We start from the raw sequence: 15,272 nt of genomic DNA on the forward strand, positions 1-15,272 counted from the left end.
TCAGCAGATTCTTGACAATAATGTTCAAGAATCAGTGATAAAGTTGAAGTTATGCAGGGGATGGATCTTTCAGCAAGACAATGATCCAAAACACCGCTCCAAATCTACTCAGGCATTCATGCAGAGGAACAATTACAATGTTCTGGAATGGCCATCCCAGTCCCCAGACCTGAATATCATTGAACATCTGTGGGATCATTTGAAGAGGGCTGTCCATGCTCGGCGACCATCAAACTTAACTGAACTGGAATTGTTTTGTAAAGAGGAATGCTCAAAAATACCTTTATCCAGGATCCAGGAACTCACTAAAAGCTACAGGAAGCGACTAGAGGCTGTCATTTTTGCAAAAGGAGGATCTACTAAATATTAATGTCACTTTTCTGGTGAGGTGCCCATACTTATGCACCTGTCAAATTTTGTTTGAATGCAGATTGCACATTTTCTGTTAGTACAATAAACCTCATTTCAAGGCAGAAACATTACTGTGTCCAACAGTTATTACATATATCAAACTGAAATAGCTGTTGCAAAAACACTAATTTTTATAAAACATTAAGCTTAAGATTAATAGGGGTGCCCAAACTTTTTCATATAACTGTAATACTGGTGGATAAAACAAGACTTTCACAGCCGTCTACACATCATAGGGAAGATCTCATGACACCTTCTCTCCATCTACCTGATGATCCTGAGGAACATTGGAATCTTCTTGTTTACAGTCCTGTGGAAGAAGAGAACGGGGACATCTCTCTGGTGTTGTCCTCTTACTGGATAGATCTGGAGGAAACACATACAGGGACTGAATTCATTCTTTCCATACAAATAATTATAGGCCGTGTGTATTTTGTCCTGTCTATTACCTGATGATGTGAGGGGCTGGGGAACCTCCATGACATCCTTGTACAGATCTTTGGGTCCTTCTAAATACTCCCACTCCTCCATGGAGAAATAGACAGCGACATCCTGACACCTTATTGGAACCTGACATATAAAATGATACCGTCACCCCCCGATCACTTCATAGTGTTACTGTATAATGTCCCAGCATTCCCAGCAGTGTCACCTCTCCAGTCAGCAGCTCAATCATCTTGTAGGTGAGTTCTAGGAACATCTGGTCATTGATGTCCTCATGTATCAGGGGGTGAGGTGGAGGTCTCGTGATTGGGCTCAGGGGTCTTCTCCATCCCTCAGACACAGGGTCCTGACAGCGCTCACTAGAGGTCTTCTTCACTACTGTGTAATCCTGGTTATGGAGAGACACATTCATAAATCTCCCTCCAGACATTTCCAGAGTCCTCACCTCTCCAGTTCTGTCCATCTGTTATTCCCATAGATAAGAATGATGTAATGTGACGTCATCAGAATCTCTCACCTCTCCAGTAAGCCGGAAGAGGATCTCCAGGGTGAGGTGTAATATCCTCTCCGCCATCTTGTCTCTGTCCATATCCATCTTTGATGGATCAAAAAGGAAAATTCTCTTATATAGGAGATCTTCGCTGAGAGGATCCAATATTGTAAAGACCTTAATGAGACGAAGATGAGCAGATGTAACATCATAAAAATCCTGTGTAATAATACAATTATTGGAGGTAATAAGGGAAACATATGAGATTTATTATTTTACACTATTTAGCTTTCTTCTTTATATCTACATATATAAAGCAGTAAATCTGTGTGTGGAGCCCATAGAATACAAAACATTTTTCATCTGGTTTGAGTGAAATTTTGCGCTGCCGTCTTTAACATCAGACTAAAAATACTGCAAACATGAAACCTAAAAATTGTTCACCTTGACAAGATTTGTCCCCAGAATTTAGGCTCTATAGAAATAAAGAAAAAAATGGGTGTCTGTGTGTTTAATGTGATGCACCCCCTGGGCCGTGGGGTACTCAGTAGCCGGGCCGGTTGGTGCTGGGGATGTCACGGTGGCAGTGACCTGGTCCGTGACCCAGGGCGGTCAATTAAAGGGAAAGTAAAAGGGGAAATAAAGTTTTTAGAGATAATGTTCGTGACGCCACCTGTGGTATGCGGCTATATGGGGCCGCCGCTGCGGTGCAGATCCTCTGGAGCTGATGGTCACACAGCAGAGTTGGTTCAGCTCTCCACAGGCAGAGCTAAGCTCCAGGGCAGTATATGTAGAATTGTGGAGGTGGATGTTGTTGATACGGTGTAATGCAGGTGATACCGCAGATAATGACCAGTCCACAGCTTAATGGCGGTTTCCTTTTATCTTTACTTGCGGTAGTTAGGCAGACCGGGGCACGGGTACTAGCTGGTAGTAGAGGTCCAGGCGGCCTGGAAGCAAGTTGGGGATCCACCTCGCCATGTAGAGTTGTAGGCCTTCCCTCTGCGCTATTCTCTTTGGCCCTGCTACTTGAAGCTATGCTGCGGCCCTTGTCCCTGAGTAAAACGTCTCTTCCTTACCCGTATGGCAGACAGCTCGGGCCTTCCTTAAGTGTCGCTCCCACGTGGCGGTGCTGTGCCCTATGGTGCTGCTGTGCCGCCGGGCGTCTGGTGGGGCCAGGAGACCTGCAGTCTCCTGCCCTCCGGATTCGGCTGCTGGGCCTTCAGTGCCCCACAACCACGGACTCCGGTGTCCGGTTCCTTTGCGCTTCTCTCTTCTGGGGCGAGCTTGTACACAGCTCCCTTCCCCAGGTCCTTCCTCGTCGCTCTCCTGTCTCCAACTCCTCTCCACTAACTCTTTCTAACCCCGCCTCCAGATTCCAATTTGAAGGGGAGGAGCTCCCCTTTCTGGTTTGGAGCCAGGAAAGTGTTGTATGCTGGTAAACCAGGCATGGCATTACCCCCTGTGAGGGAGGCAAGGCCACAGTGGCAACTGGACCACTGGGGTGCCACAAATGCCAAACCACAGTTTTTGCCCAAAGGGTCTCAAAGAGTTAGAGACTGCATCCAAGGAGTCACTCTTAAAGGTGCAGCAACCATATAGTCGCAAGGGGGGGAAACCTGATAAGTTGGTCTAAAGTCTGTAATTATAGCAACGGCTGTTGCAGAGGTAACTGGGGCCTCATTTTTGAGAATTGCCTCACAGTAAGATCTTTTTGGTTGGCTATAGCAACCAGATTGTAGCTTTCAACAATGAAGCTGCTGAGGTAAAATGAAAGCTGAGCACTGATTGGTTGCTATGGACAACTAGAAGAGTCTTACTGTGAGGAAGTGATACACTGTATGCTTTATATGTGTAGATTCAATTATTAGATAGCTGAGACAAATAAAAAACGCAAGTCCTGGCTTGAAGGGAAACAGATGAGACAGGCTGAATCAAAGGCAGCTAAAACATCTGAACACACATCATCTTCAGGAGTGTGCCTAATAGCCAGGTGTCCATGTTTAAATATTCAACTTCATCCAAAACCCCTCCCCAGACTAGGAGGCTCATTCCCATTCCTAGAGGTGAATTGACATAGTGTATATAGAATGGAGTCTGTCTACAATAATGTACTGCGCCTGCGTTAATTCTCATGCGCTAGAGGTTCGATAATGTCCATCCCCTAGTGTACATGTCCGGAAGTGACGTGCTTTACACTGAAACGCCAGATAAACTGATTGCTGCCGCTCCACTCATATCCGTGACTGCGCATGTCCGTAGTTATGTGTTACACACCAGAGCGTATCTAGGAACATTGTCGGAGATTACGTATGCCTGGATGTGTGCGTTCCACTCTGAAGAGCATCCCAGTCTCCTATCTGTGACTGCCCATGTCCAGAAGTATATGTTCTACGCCGAAGTGCATAATGAATTTGTATTGCATTCCACCAATATAGAAAAGTCCTGTCTCTGAGATCAGCATCATGGGAGATTAAAAACAAGTATTGGGTCACGGTTCCACCCCTCACTGTGTCCGGGATGCAGTTACTGACAGCTCAGCCGTCCAATCATGTACAGGGGCATGCTGAAGCTGTCGGTACTTTGATTGACAGCTCGGTCATCCAGTCAGGTACAGGGGCGTGCTGAAGCAGTCAGTGTGTTTATGGACAGCTCGGCTGTCCAATCTGAGACTGGGAGGCACCGGCTATCTTCAGGTGTTCATTATTCCAGGTGACTGCCAGGCTACTTAACTGGGCTTTTTCTGCCAGACGTACATTCACGTAGTGTGAGGTTTGTGGCTCTGTGCCTTAGTGTTCTGTGTATTGATCTTCTGATGCCTGACCCCTTCTGCTCTGATCCGCTATCCTTCTGGTATTCTGACCAATGGACTGTTACCTGACTATGCCTTTGCCTCTTCCCTCGGTTTATGACGTACCCTCCTGGCTTTTGACTTCGGACTCCTTGACTATTCCTTCTCATGGCCTGGCCGTGAAAAGTGACTCAGCGTCACATATTGCACAGCCTCACATCATGCAATAGGCTTTTAGATCTACTTCATCACTACAAAAAATATTGGATGATGGCCCACAGTATATTCCTAAATGGTCAAATTTGAACCCTATTGCATAATTAGAGATACACAAGGATCATCATACTTGTTAATTACTATATAGTAAATGTAGAATATATCTCGATAAAGTACAACAAAATGTGAACCCCATTCACAGGGAACTGAGTAGCAATGGGTAGAGTATAAAATCCAAAAATGTAATCCAGGATGGGGCTGTATTCACACAAAACAGGCATATGAAATTTGCTCATTGAGTCCCTTCGGGACTAGTGAATACAGTCAGGAGACCCACTCACTTTCCTTTTTGAGGATACATCTATTGTGACCAACTCCTCTTACATTGGGTTTAACCACCTCAATGATGCAATTGGAGATGTCTTCGGTTTCACTGTACACTGGCTCCGGTGCTCAGGAAAGACATATTGGAGCTAGAGAGGGTACAAAGGAGGGCGACTAAGGTAATAAAGGGAATGGAGGGACTAGAATACCCAGAGAGGTTGTCAAAATTAGACCTATTTACGTTGGAAAAGAGAAGGCTTAGGGGAGACCTCATAAACATGTATAAATACATCAGGGGGCAGTACAGAGATCTCTCCCATGATCTGTTTATACCAAGGATGGTGACAAAGACGAGGGGGCACACTATGCGTCTGGAGGAAAGGAGGTTCCTGCACCAGCATAGAAGGGGATTCTTTACGGTCAGAGCCGTGAGACTCTGGAACTCTCTGGGAGAGGAAGTGGTGATGTCCAACTCACTTAATGAGTTCAAGAGAGGCCTGGACGCCTTTCTTGAGAACAATAAAATTACATCTTATGCTTAGTGATAGTTAATTAATCCAGGGATTTAATCTGACTGCCAGATTGGAGTCGGGAAGTGAATTTTTCCTCAATGATGTAAATTGGCCTATACTGCATGGGTTTTTTTTGCCTTCCCCTGGATCAACGCTGCGGAATAGCTGCAGTGCACAAGAAATAGGCTGAACTGGATGGACGCTTGTCTTTTTTCGGCCTTATAAACTATGTAACTATGTAACATGTACACTGTTCATGTGTCTCGATAATGGGGTGTCCCGACCATGGCGTATATTGGTCAAATGCTCCCCCACCCTCTTCATAGATCCCGTCTTGGTCTTGTTGCCTACATTATCTAGGGAGCAGGTGCATATGGCCATATATACCCATCCTGAGGTTTTACAGTTGGATTAATCCCTCTGGAAAAAGGTTTTACCGGCGGAGGAACTCGAGAAAGATTTACATGCACTCATCCAATTACATGTACAACATTCTCCACATCTAAAAAAAACTACAGATTCTTCTATCCAGCCAAGTCCCCTTGCGTGCAGGTTTTTTATAGACACTATGCACTAAATGGTCCCTAATTGACCGACTCTTTCTGGAAGTTATTGTGGGAATAGGTCCCACAGCTCCCTTCAGGTCCAGGTCGGCCACAAGTACATCCTAGTGTTTTGTTAAGATATTAAAGATTTGGTTACTCAGTTCCTATTACTCGTGTTATCCCATCTTTTTCTTGGTCTCTTGGTTAGGTATGGAGAAGAGTCTGTCTCTCCCGTTTTTCTGTACACAATCGTGCGAAATCCAAAATGTACTGTGGGTAACCTTTTGCATTAATCTTGTGTTCATGTCTATTGTCTGTATATTAAAATGTGACATTTGAACACGTCCTTCTCGACCATAAAAATTTGCCCTTGAGTATTCTTTTTTTCAGGGAGATGGGGTGGTGGCTATCCCACTTCAATAGTTTATTAGTGCTTGTAGGTTTATGGTAGATGAATGTCCCTAGGGTCACATCCAGTTCTTTCTTGATTAGTACATCCAGGAAAGGCAAGGGGTTATAACTAAACTCCGTTGTAAATCTCAGGCCCACTCTATTGATGTTGAGTTTCCTGACAAATTCAAGAAACTGTTCACTCGTCCCTGATCAGATGATAAAAATTTTGTCAATATATCTATACCACACCCCAATATATGGATGTCACCACTTATGATCATCTCTGCATATTGTGGTTTCCTCCCACCAGCCCAGGAAAAAGGTTAGCATACAAGGGGGCACAGAGGCTCCCCATCACAGTACCGCTGAGCTCGGGGGAAGTACTTCCTATCAAAAAGAAAGAAGTTATGTGTAAGAGTGAATTTTATAAGATCCTCCATGAAGTCATTATGTCTGCTACACTCTACTGATCTCCATTTCAAGAAATGTCTTACTCCTCTGATACCATCCTCATGCGGTATATTACTGTACAAAGCCTCGATATCAAGAGTATTTATGTAGGGGAGCAGAAAAAGGGAAAACCATGTTCCAGAGGTTTTATTCCAACAGTAAAACCTCAGGACTTATTCCAACTGCAGGATCTCAGGTGGTACTGTGGGAACATTATACTGTGGGGGCATCATCCATACTGCATAAGAGTCATAATGGGGGCATTACACTGTGTGGGGGCATCATACATCCTGCATAAGGGGCAAAATGGGGGCATTACACTGTGGGGGGGCATCATACATAGAATCATAGAATCATAGAATGGTAGAGTTGGAAGGGACCTCCTGGGTCATCTGGTCCAACCCCCTGCTCAAAGCATCCTGCATAAGGGGCATAATGGGGGCATTACACTGTGGGGGGGCATCATACATCCTGCATAGGGGGCATAATGGGGGCATTACACTGTGTGGAGGCATCATACATCCTGCATAAGGGGCATAATGGGGGCATTACACTGTGTGGGGGCATCATACATCCTGCATAAGGGGCAAAATGGGGGCATTACACTGTGGGGGGCATCATACATCCAGCATAAGGGGCATAATGGGGGCATTACACTGTGTGGGGGCATCATACATCTTGCACAAGGGGCATAATAGGGGCATTACACTGTGTGGGGGCATCATACATCCTGCACAAGGGGCATAATGGGGGCATTACACTGTGTGGGGGCATCATACATCCTGCATAAGGGGCATAATGGGGGCATTACACTGTGTGGGGGCATCATACATCCTGCATAAGGGGCATATTGGGGGCATTACACTGTGGGGCCAGTAAAGGGGTCCTGTACTATGAGAACAATACGTTTCCTCCCTTCCTGTCTCCATAGTTGGGTCGTATGTATCTATTACAGGAGACAGAACAAAAACCTTATGATTCTTATAAAGGGGCAACACAAGACCCCAAAAGAGTCTCCGTGCAGAAGGGGTTAATGCCCCCTGCGCCCAGTAATGGGGGTCTCCACATACCTCCACCTGCAGAGCCGCCACCACATATATGGCTGCTCTGTGCGCACAGGAGCTGTGATGAGGTCACAGGAGGGGAGGAGTCAGGGGTCACATGATCAGGGGCCTCAGTGGATGCAGGACTCTGCTGTGCTGGTTGTCATGGTGCTGGATGAGCTGAAGTTTATGTGTGGGGTCAGGAGGGGTTTACAGTGTGGATGTAGCAGAGCCGCGCGTGTACGAGGCGTACGGAGCGGAGCCGCGTGTGTACGAGGTGTACGGAGCGGAGCCGTGCGTGTACGAGGTGTACGGAGCGGAGCCGCGTGTGTACGAGGTGTACGGAGCAGAGCCGCGTGTGTACGAGGTGTACGGAGCGGAGCCGTGCGTGTACGAGGTGTACGGAGCGGAGCCGCGTGTGTACGAGGTGTACGGAGCGGAGCCGTGCGTGTACGAGGTGTACGGAGCGGAGCCGCGTGTGTACGAGGTGTACGGAGCAGAGCAGCGTGTGTACGGAGTGGAGCCGTGCGTGTACGAGGTGTACGGAGCGGAGCCGTGCGTGTACGAGGTGTACGGAGCGGAGCCGCGTGTGTACGAGGTGTACGGAGCGGAGCCGTGCGTGTACGAGGTGTACGGAGCGGAGCCGCGTGTGTACGAGGTGTACGGAGCAGAGCCGCGTGTGTACGGAGTGGAGCCGCGTGTGTACGAGGTGTACGGAGCGGAGCCGCGTGTGTACGAGGTGTACGGAGCAGAGCCGCGTGTGTACGAGGTGTAGGGAGCGGAGCCGCGTGTGTACGAGGTGTAGGGAGCGGAGCCGCGTGTGTACGAGGTGTACGGAGCGGAGCCGCGTGTGTACGAGGTGTAGGGAGCGGAGCCGCGTGTGTACGAGGTGTACGGAGCGGAGCCGCGTGTGTACGAGGTGTAGGGAGCGGAGCCGCGTGTGTACGAGGTGTACGGAGAAGCGTGTACGAGGTGCACGGAGAGGAGCCGCGTGTGTACGACGCATGTGGAACTGCGCGTGTGCGAAGTGTGTGGACTTCGGTGATGACACCGCACCTTTCCAGGGACATGACAGCTGATCAGTACAGCTGTCATGTGCCCCTAACAGCCACAGGTGGAGTCCACCCATGGCAGTTAACATGTTACAGGGAATCTGTCACCCCCTGGGACCTATCTGACCTCTAATATGGGGATACAGGTGATAGAAGTGTGAATCTATACTCACCTGTATGTCCCATATTAGAGGTCTACTTGCTGTGTAATAGCTTTTTATTAAATTAGTTTTGGCAAGCTTCACGTCTGGGGAACGCGAAGAAATCCCCGCCTATTAGCTTCATTTCCATATCCCCCCTCCTCCCCGGCACGTCACAGGGGCCTGACCCAAGGTAGTAAAGGGGTTAATATCAAATAATTATAAAAAAAATAGAAAAGTGTTAGAAAATATTTGTTTTTATTTCTTTCATATCGGCATCGAAGAAAACCAGCTTATGGATCTATTCCAGCCTGGGTGCCGGGTTATCTGGGCCCATTCCATCCGGTGTTGGTCATTTGTCGCAAAATCCCTTCCCAGATCCTCTGAATTCCTACATGGGATGTAAATTCCCTCAGGACTGACCCGCTGAATTCACGGCTTATCAATGAACATTTACATTTTGTTCATATTTATCCGGAAGTTTGGAAAAGCGTCTAAATGGTTAACATTTCTGATGAATTGTATCATTTATTTCAGTTAAATGTACAATATAGATTTTTGGCAATGTTCACACTCTGCATCTGAGGCTGAATGGTCCACAATGTACATTATATAATCATTGTCATAGATCATTTTATAGAGAAATTCAAGGAACTGGTGGTATATATACGTCCAGTCACATCACGTGCCACAATAGTCGACATAAATGAGAGCAGCTGCGCCCTGTTGCTTATCCTCGGTCAATACTGTGTTTAACCAGCAGGATAAGGGGGCGCCAGAGGGCTGCAAGGTCTGACCAAGTTTTCCTGACAATGTCAGAAGCTCCCTGTCATCTCCACCAGCTACAGGAACCTTTCCTTGCAACCAGAAAAAATGCAAAACCTGTCCTTTTATAACGACCACAGACAAGATGAAGATCCCCAATTCACATCAGGACTATAAGATCCCAGGTACGTTCAGCTGTATCACATCTAATGTAGTGTACTTAATTATATGTACCAAATGTCCAGCTGGGGGTCTGTATGTAGGGGAGACAGGGCAAAAATCATCATCGCCACACAATAAAAGAAAAAAGAATAGATCTGCCTGTAGCCAAGCATTTTTGTTCCCCTGATCACAGCACAAAAGCCATGAAATTACTGGTATTAAAAGGTAACTTCAAATCTCAAAGAAAAAGAAGAATCTCAGAATATAAACTGATGGTGACCTTTAACACTTTCAGAACAGGAATGAATGTGTCGCATGGATTTATGTCATTCTACATCAACTAAGGAATGTGTTCCTCAGACTCAGACCTGTGAGGTCATCACAACACTGGACACAGGACAATAAAACCTTCACACTCCTTATCTACAAAAATATTTATAGCCAGAACTGTTTATCTCTTTCATAATAACTCTGCTTTTCATCACCTGTCTTACCTATTGCATAATTTGTGTGTCTTAGGCTGTGTGCACACGATGCGTTTTTTATGCGTTTCCACAGCGTTTCTGCGGCTGCGGAAATGCATTAAAAACGCATGGTAGAAGGGCAACAATGTTCCCCAATGATAATCCGCATGTGCTGTGCCCATGCTGCGGATTTTTCCGCAGCGTTTATGCTGCGCTCAAATATCTGCAGCATGTCCATTAATTTTGCGGAAACGCGGCGTTTTTGCCGCCATTGACTTGCATTATAACGCGCCAATTCCGCAAGACTGCATTTGTACTTGCGTTATTGGCGCGTTCTAATGTGCGGATGGTACCCGGGTGTGGAGGACAGGAGACCCTCCTCCACACCCAGGTACCATAGAAACTGTAAAAACAAGAATAAAATAAAAAATAAAGATATATTCACCTTCTGACGGCCCCCGGTCTCCTTCCCTCTGCTCGCGTGCAAGACTGAAGGACCTTCGGTGACGTCACAGTCATGTGACCGCAGGCCCTTCAGTGCAGTGTCTCGCGATATCCCGGCAGCCAGGAACAAGCCAGGAACGAATGAGGCAGCACACGTCGGGGCATCAGAAGATAAGTGTACCTTTATTTTTTTATTTTTAAACATTCTTATACGGTCACACTATATAAATCCATGCCGGTTGCATGGATTTATATAGTGTGACCAAGTTGTCAAGCACTTTCCAAGTGATGCTAAAATCGCCTGGAAAGCGCTTGTCAATCCGCATGCGGAAACGCATGTGAATCCGCATGTATTACGCAGGAAAAACACATGTACAATCCGCATGCGTTTTTTCTGCCAGGGAGATGCAGAAATGATGCAGAAATTTTCTGCTTCATTTCTGCATCGTGTGCACATACCCTTATTGTGTATAAATATGTGACTCTTCAGATTTTGTGGTATACTAGCCTGATGAAGAGAGCTGAGTAGTCTTGAAAGCTTGCAATTTGTTACCATCTTTTCAGTTAGCCATTAAAAGGTATCAACCACTGAGGACTCTCAAATCTAAATATTTTTCTAGAGAAATTCATAAACATTTTGAAATCTAATAGATAGATAGAGTGGAGACACGAGGGTCAGTGGGTGGTCTCATCTTTAGAAAATCATATGGACCAGGGCTCATCCCATTGAACGCCCGATCTCCTTTCCCGTGGGCCAGACACTACTCAGACCAGACAGAGTGAGGGTAACACAGTGCGGCAATAATTTATTGCACCAACACCAGCCAGTCACATACAGTACAGCCCCAGCAAGTACAAAAGATGGTGCACATGACATAGTCTCACCTTTCCACTGGCTCTGAGCATCCAGGGCTGTGACTTTGGAGCATCCAGGGCTGACTACCCCATCTATTGGCCGGCAACCAGAGACGAGGTAGTGGCAAGCTTAGGAAGCTGAGTGAGTGCAGTGAGGTACGTGGCCAGGTGACCTGATTGTCCCAACCTGGATTCTCCAGCGTCTTTGAGGGTTCAGTGATGGTCAGTGGAGCAGATCTGTGTTCCTCCAGCTGGTCGGTGGCTTGCTGTAGAGTGTGTGGGAAAAGAGGCAGATCCTACTTTTCTAGGTCACACCTCGTATTCAGGCATTTTTTTCTACAGGATTGGGAGAAAGTCATCTCTCATTGTCGAAGTGTTCATAGTTTGACCTTCAATATTTGCAGAACAACCTTGAACTCACTAATACAACAGGTAGACAGCAAAACTAACAATGATCAATCTGTCAGTTATCCTGTGCCTTTGTTCCACGAGGACAGCAGGACAATAAGCTGTAGGGGGCGCTATAATCTGTACACAGCAGCCATTCAAGATTCCAACAATTATTTACATCTACAACTAGAGTCAGCGACAATAGCTCCTGTCCCTGTGCCCACTACTAACTGCATTTGGCAGAATTAAGAAGAAATGCTGTGTCCTCACATAGATATATATATATATAAATATTCAACTATATACAGTACAGACCAAAAGTTTGGACACACCTTCTCATTTAAAGATTTTTCTCTATTTTCATGACTATGAAAATTGTACATTCACACTGAAGGCATCAAAACTATGAATTAACACATGTGGAATTATATACTTGCATGCTGGTTCAGTATGCCTTCAATTTTGAATAAATCTCCAAAAGTGTCACCAGCAAAGCACCCCCACACCATCACACCTCCTCCTCCATGCTTCACGGTGGGAACCAGGCATGTAGAGTCCATCCGTTCACCTTTTCTGCGTCGCACAAAGACACGGTGGTTGGAACCAAAGATCTCAAATTTGGACTCATCAGACCAAAGCACAGATTTCCACTGGTCTAATGTCCATTCCTTGTGTTCTTTAGCCCAAACAAGTCTCTTCTGCTTGTTGCCTGTCCTTAGCAGTGGTTTCCTAGCAGCTATTTTACCATGAAGGCCTGCTGCACAAAGTCTCCTCTTAACAGTTGTTGAAGAGATGTGTCTGCTGCTAGAACTCTGTGTGGCATTGACCTGGTCTCTAATCTGAGCTGCTGTTAACCTGCCATTTCTGAGGCTGGTGACTCGGATAAACATCTTAAGAAGCAGAGGTGACTCTTGGTCTTCCTTTCTTGGGGCGGTCCTCATGTGAGCCAGTTTCTTTGTAGCACTTGATGGTTTTTGCAACTGCACTTGGGGACACTTTCAAAGTTTTCCCAATTTTTCGCACTGACTGACCTTCATTTCTTAAAGTAATGATGGCCACTCGTTTTTCTTTACTTAGCTGCTTTTTTCTTGCCATAATACAAATTCTAACAGTCTATTCAGTAGGATTATCAGCTGTGTATCCACCAGACTTCTGCACAACACAACTGATGGTCCCAACCCCATTTATAAGGCAAGAAATCCCACTTATTAAACCTGACAGGGCACACCTGTGAAGTGAAAACCATTTCCGGTGACTACCTCTTGAAGCTCATCAAGAGAATGCCAAGAGTGTGCAAAGCAGTCATCAAAGCAAAAGGTGGCTACTTTGAAGAACCTAGAATATAAGACATATTTTCAGTTGTTTCACACTTTTTTGTTAAGTATATAATTCCACATGTGTTAATTCATAGTTTTGATGCCTTCAGTGCGAATATACAATTTTCATAGTCATGAAAGTAAAGAAAAATCTTTAAATGAGAAGGTGTGTCCAAACTTTTGGTCTGTAGTATATATATATATATATATATATAAATATATATATATATATATATATATATACACACACACACACACACATATATATCTATATATAGATATGGACATAAAGTTCAAGTACAGTTGAAACCAGAAGTTTCCGGTTTTAGGTCAATTAGGATTACCATAAATTTTAATATTTGCCAAATGCCAGAATAATGAGAGAGAGAGAGAATGTTTTAAGGAATTTTTATTACTTACTGCAAAGTGAAAAGTTTCCATACATTTCATTAGTATTTGGTACCATTGCTCTTAAACTGAATGACTTGGGTCAAGCGTTTGGGATATCCTTCCACAAGCTTCTCTCAATAGTTGGTTGGAATTTGGGCCCATTCCTCCTGACATAACTGGTGTAACTGATCCAGGTTTGTAGGTCGCCTTGCTCGCAGCCTTTTCAGCTTTCCCCATAAATTTTCAATAGGATTTAGATCAGGACTTTGTGATGGCCACTCCAAAACATTGACTTTGTTATTCTTAAGCCACTCTCTGGCAGTATGCTTCGGGTCATTGTCCATTTGGAAGACCCATTTCCGCCCAAGCTTTAACTTCCTGGCTGATGTCTTAAGATGTTGCTTCAGTATTGTAGCATTGGCGTCTCAGCCTCCTGCCAGGCAGAGACGCCGTCCCTCTCACCTCCCCGCTCACTGCGCGGCATCCTCCTGCGCTCCTCTTCCTGCTGCTGCCGGCGCGCACAGCTTCCCGGGCACTGTGCTTAGGGTGCGCGCGCGCTCCCTCTCTCTTAAAGGGGCCACGCGCGCCGTCCTAAAGAGTCCCCGGCCAATAGCCGAGGGTCCTCCCATATATAAGGCTCCTCCTCCAAAATGGAGGTGCCCAGGCAAAAGTTGATGCACAGCATACTTACCTCTGCTTCAGCCCTCAGGTCCAGTTGCCAGCCTGACTACTGTTCCAGTCCGCCAGTCTGACTACTCTCCAGCCCGACAGTCTGCCTGTCAACTATATACTTGTGGAGATCGATAGCGTGGGTCGGAATGAAGACAAACACGATATTTTTGTATTAACAGGGTATATTGCAGCAGACAAGCATATGTTATAGCAGGCAGGAATAGGCAATAAGCAATCAGTAACCAGTCTATGGAAAACGGTTGTAATATCAGTACAAACCGATAGATGTCCCAGGTGCACAGTCCACAGGATCCAGTGCCCGGACCAGGCTCCTTGCAGGGAGCAGGCTGAACTGCAGGTGGATGCAGAGCGGGTCTTTGCACACAGATGAAAGTCCAGATAAACGGCAGGCAGGTAACAGGTGGGAGATCAGTTAAACAGTCTATGGAAAACGGTTGTGATGTCAGTACAAATCGTTAGATGTCCCAGGTGCACAGTCCACAGGATCCTGAGCCCGGACCAGGCTCCTTGCAGGGAGCAGGCTGAACTGCAGGTGGATGCAGAGCGGGTCTTTGCACACAGATGAAAGTCCAGATAAACGGCAGGCAGGTAACAGGTGGGGAATCCCAGTGTAGAGAAGCAACAGGCAAGATGCAAGTCCTTCAAGCTTGGCAGCAGGTAAGATACAAGATACACAAGCAAAGTATAATTGGCCGGAGTCTCTTTATATATATAGCACACAGGAAGCAGGAGATATCAGACAGGAAACAAGATGGCCCCCGAGGCTGTCAATTCCATTTTGGACAAGGGCAGAACCAAACAGAACATGTACATACAGCTCCATCTTGGACAAGGGCAGAAACCGGACAGAACAGACACATGACTCAGATCCTTACATTACACCCCCCTTAAAGGGTGTCCTCCGGACAACCTTGGAGCCGGTTTGTTGGGATATCTGCTGTGGAACAGTTTAATCAAACGAGTAGCGTGGATGTTCTCCCGA

General features: G+C 46.0%; 1 long non-coding RNA gene across 2 annotated transcripts; it reads right to left on the minus strand.

Annotated features, from left to right (window-relative positions):
* Nucleotides 1-1,110: 1,110 nt before the first annotated feature.
* On the minus strand, nucleotides 1,111-10,707 carry LOC141219373 (uncharacterized). Of its 2 annotated transcripts, none has more exons than XR_012287889.1 (3): nucleotides 10,648-10,707; nucleotides 1,373-1,522; nucleotides 1,111-1,243 (listed from the first exon to the last, which is right to left on the minus strand). It is a non-coding gene; the product is annotated as an uncharacterized lncRNA (long non-coding RNA). The 2 variants fall into 2 exon arrangements; XR_012287890.1 differs by lacking the exon at nucleotides 10,648-10,707 and adding an exon at nucleotides 7,647-7,713.
* Nucleotides 10,708-15,272: the final 4,565 nt, after the last annotated feature.

Source organism: Phyllobates terribilis, unplaced genomic scaffold (assembly GCF_046119375.1).
Source record: "Phyllobates terribilis strain yellow unplaced genomic scaffold, ASM4611937v1 Scaffold_265__1_contigs__length_2625494, whole genome shotgun sequence".
Taxonomy (NCBI): Eukaryota; Metazoa; Chordata; class Amphibia; order Anura; family Dendrobatidae; genus Phyllobates; species Phyllobates terribilis.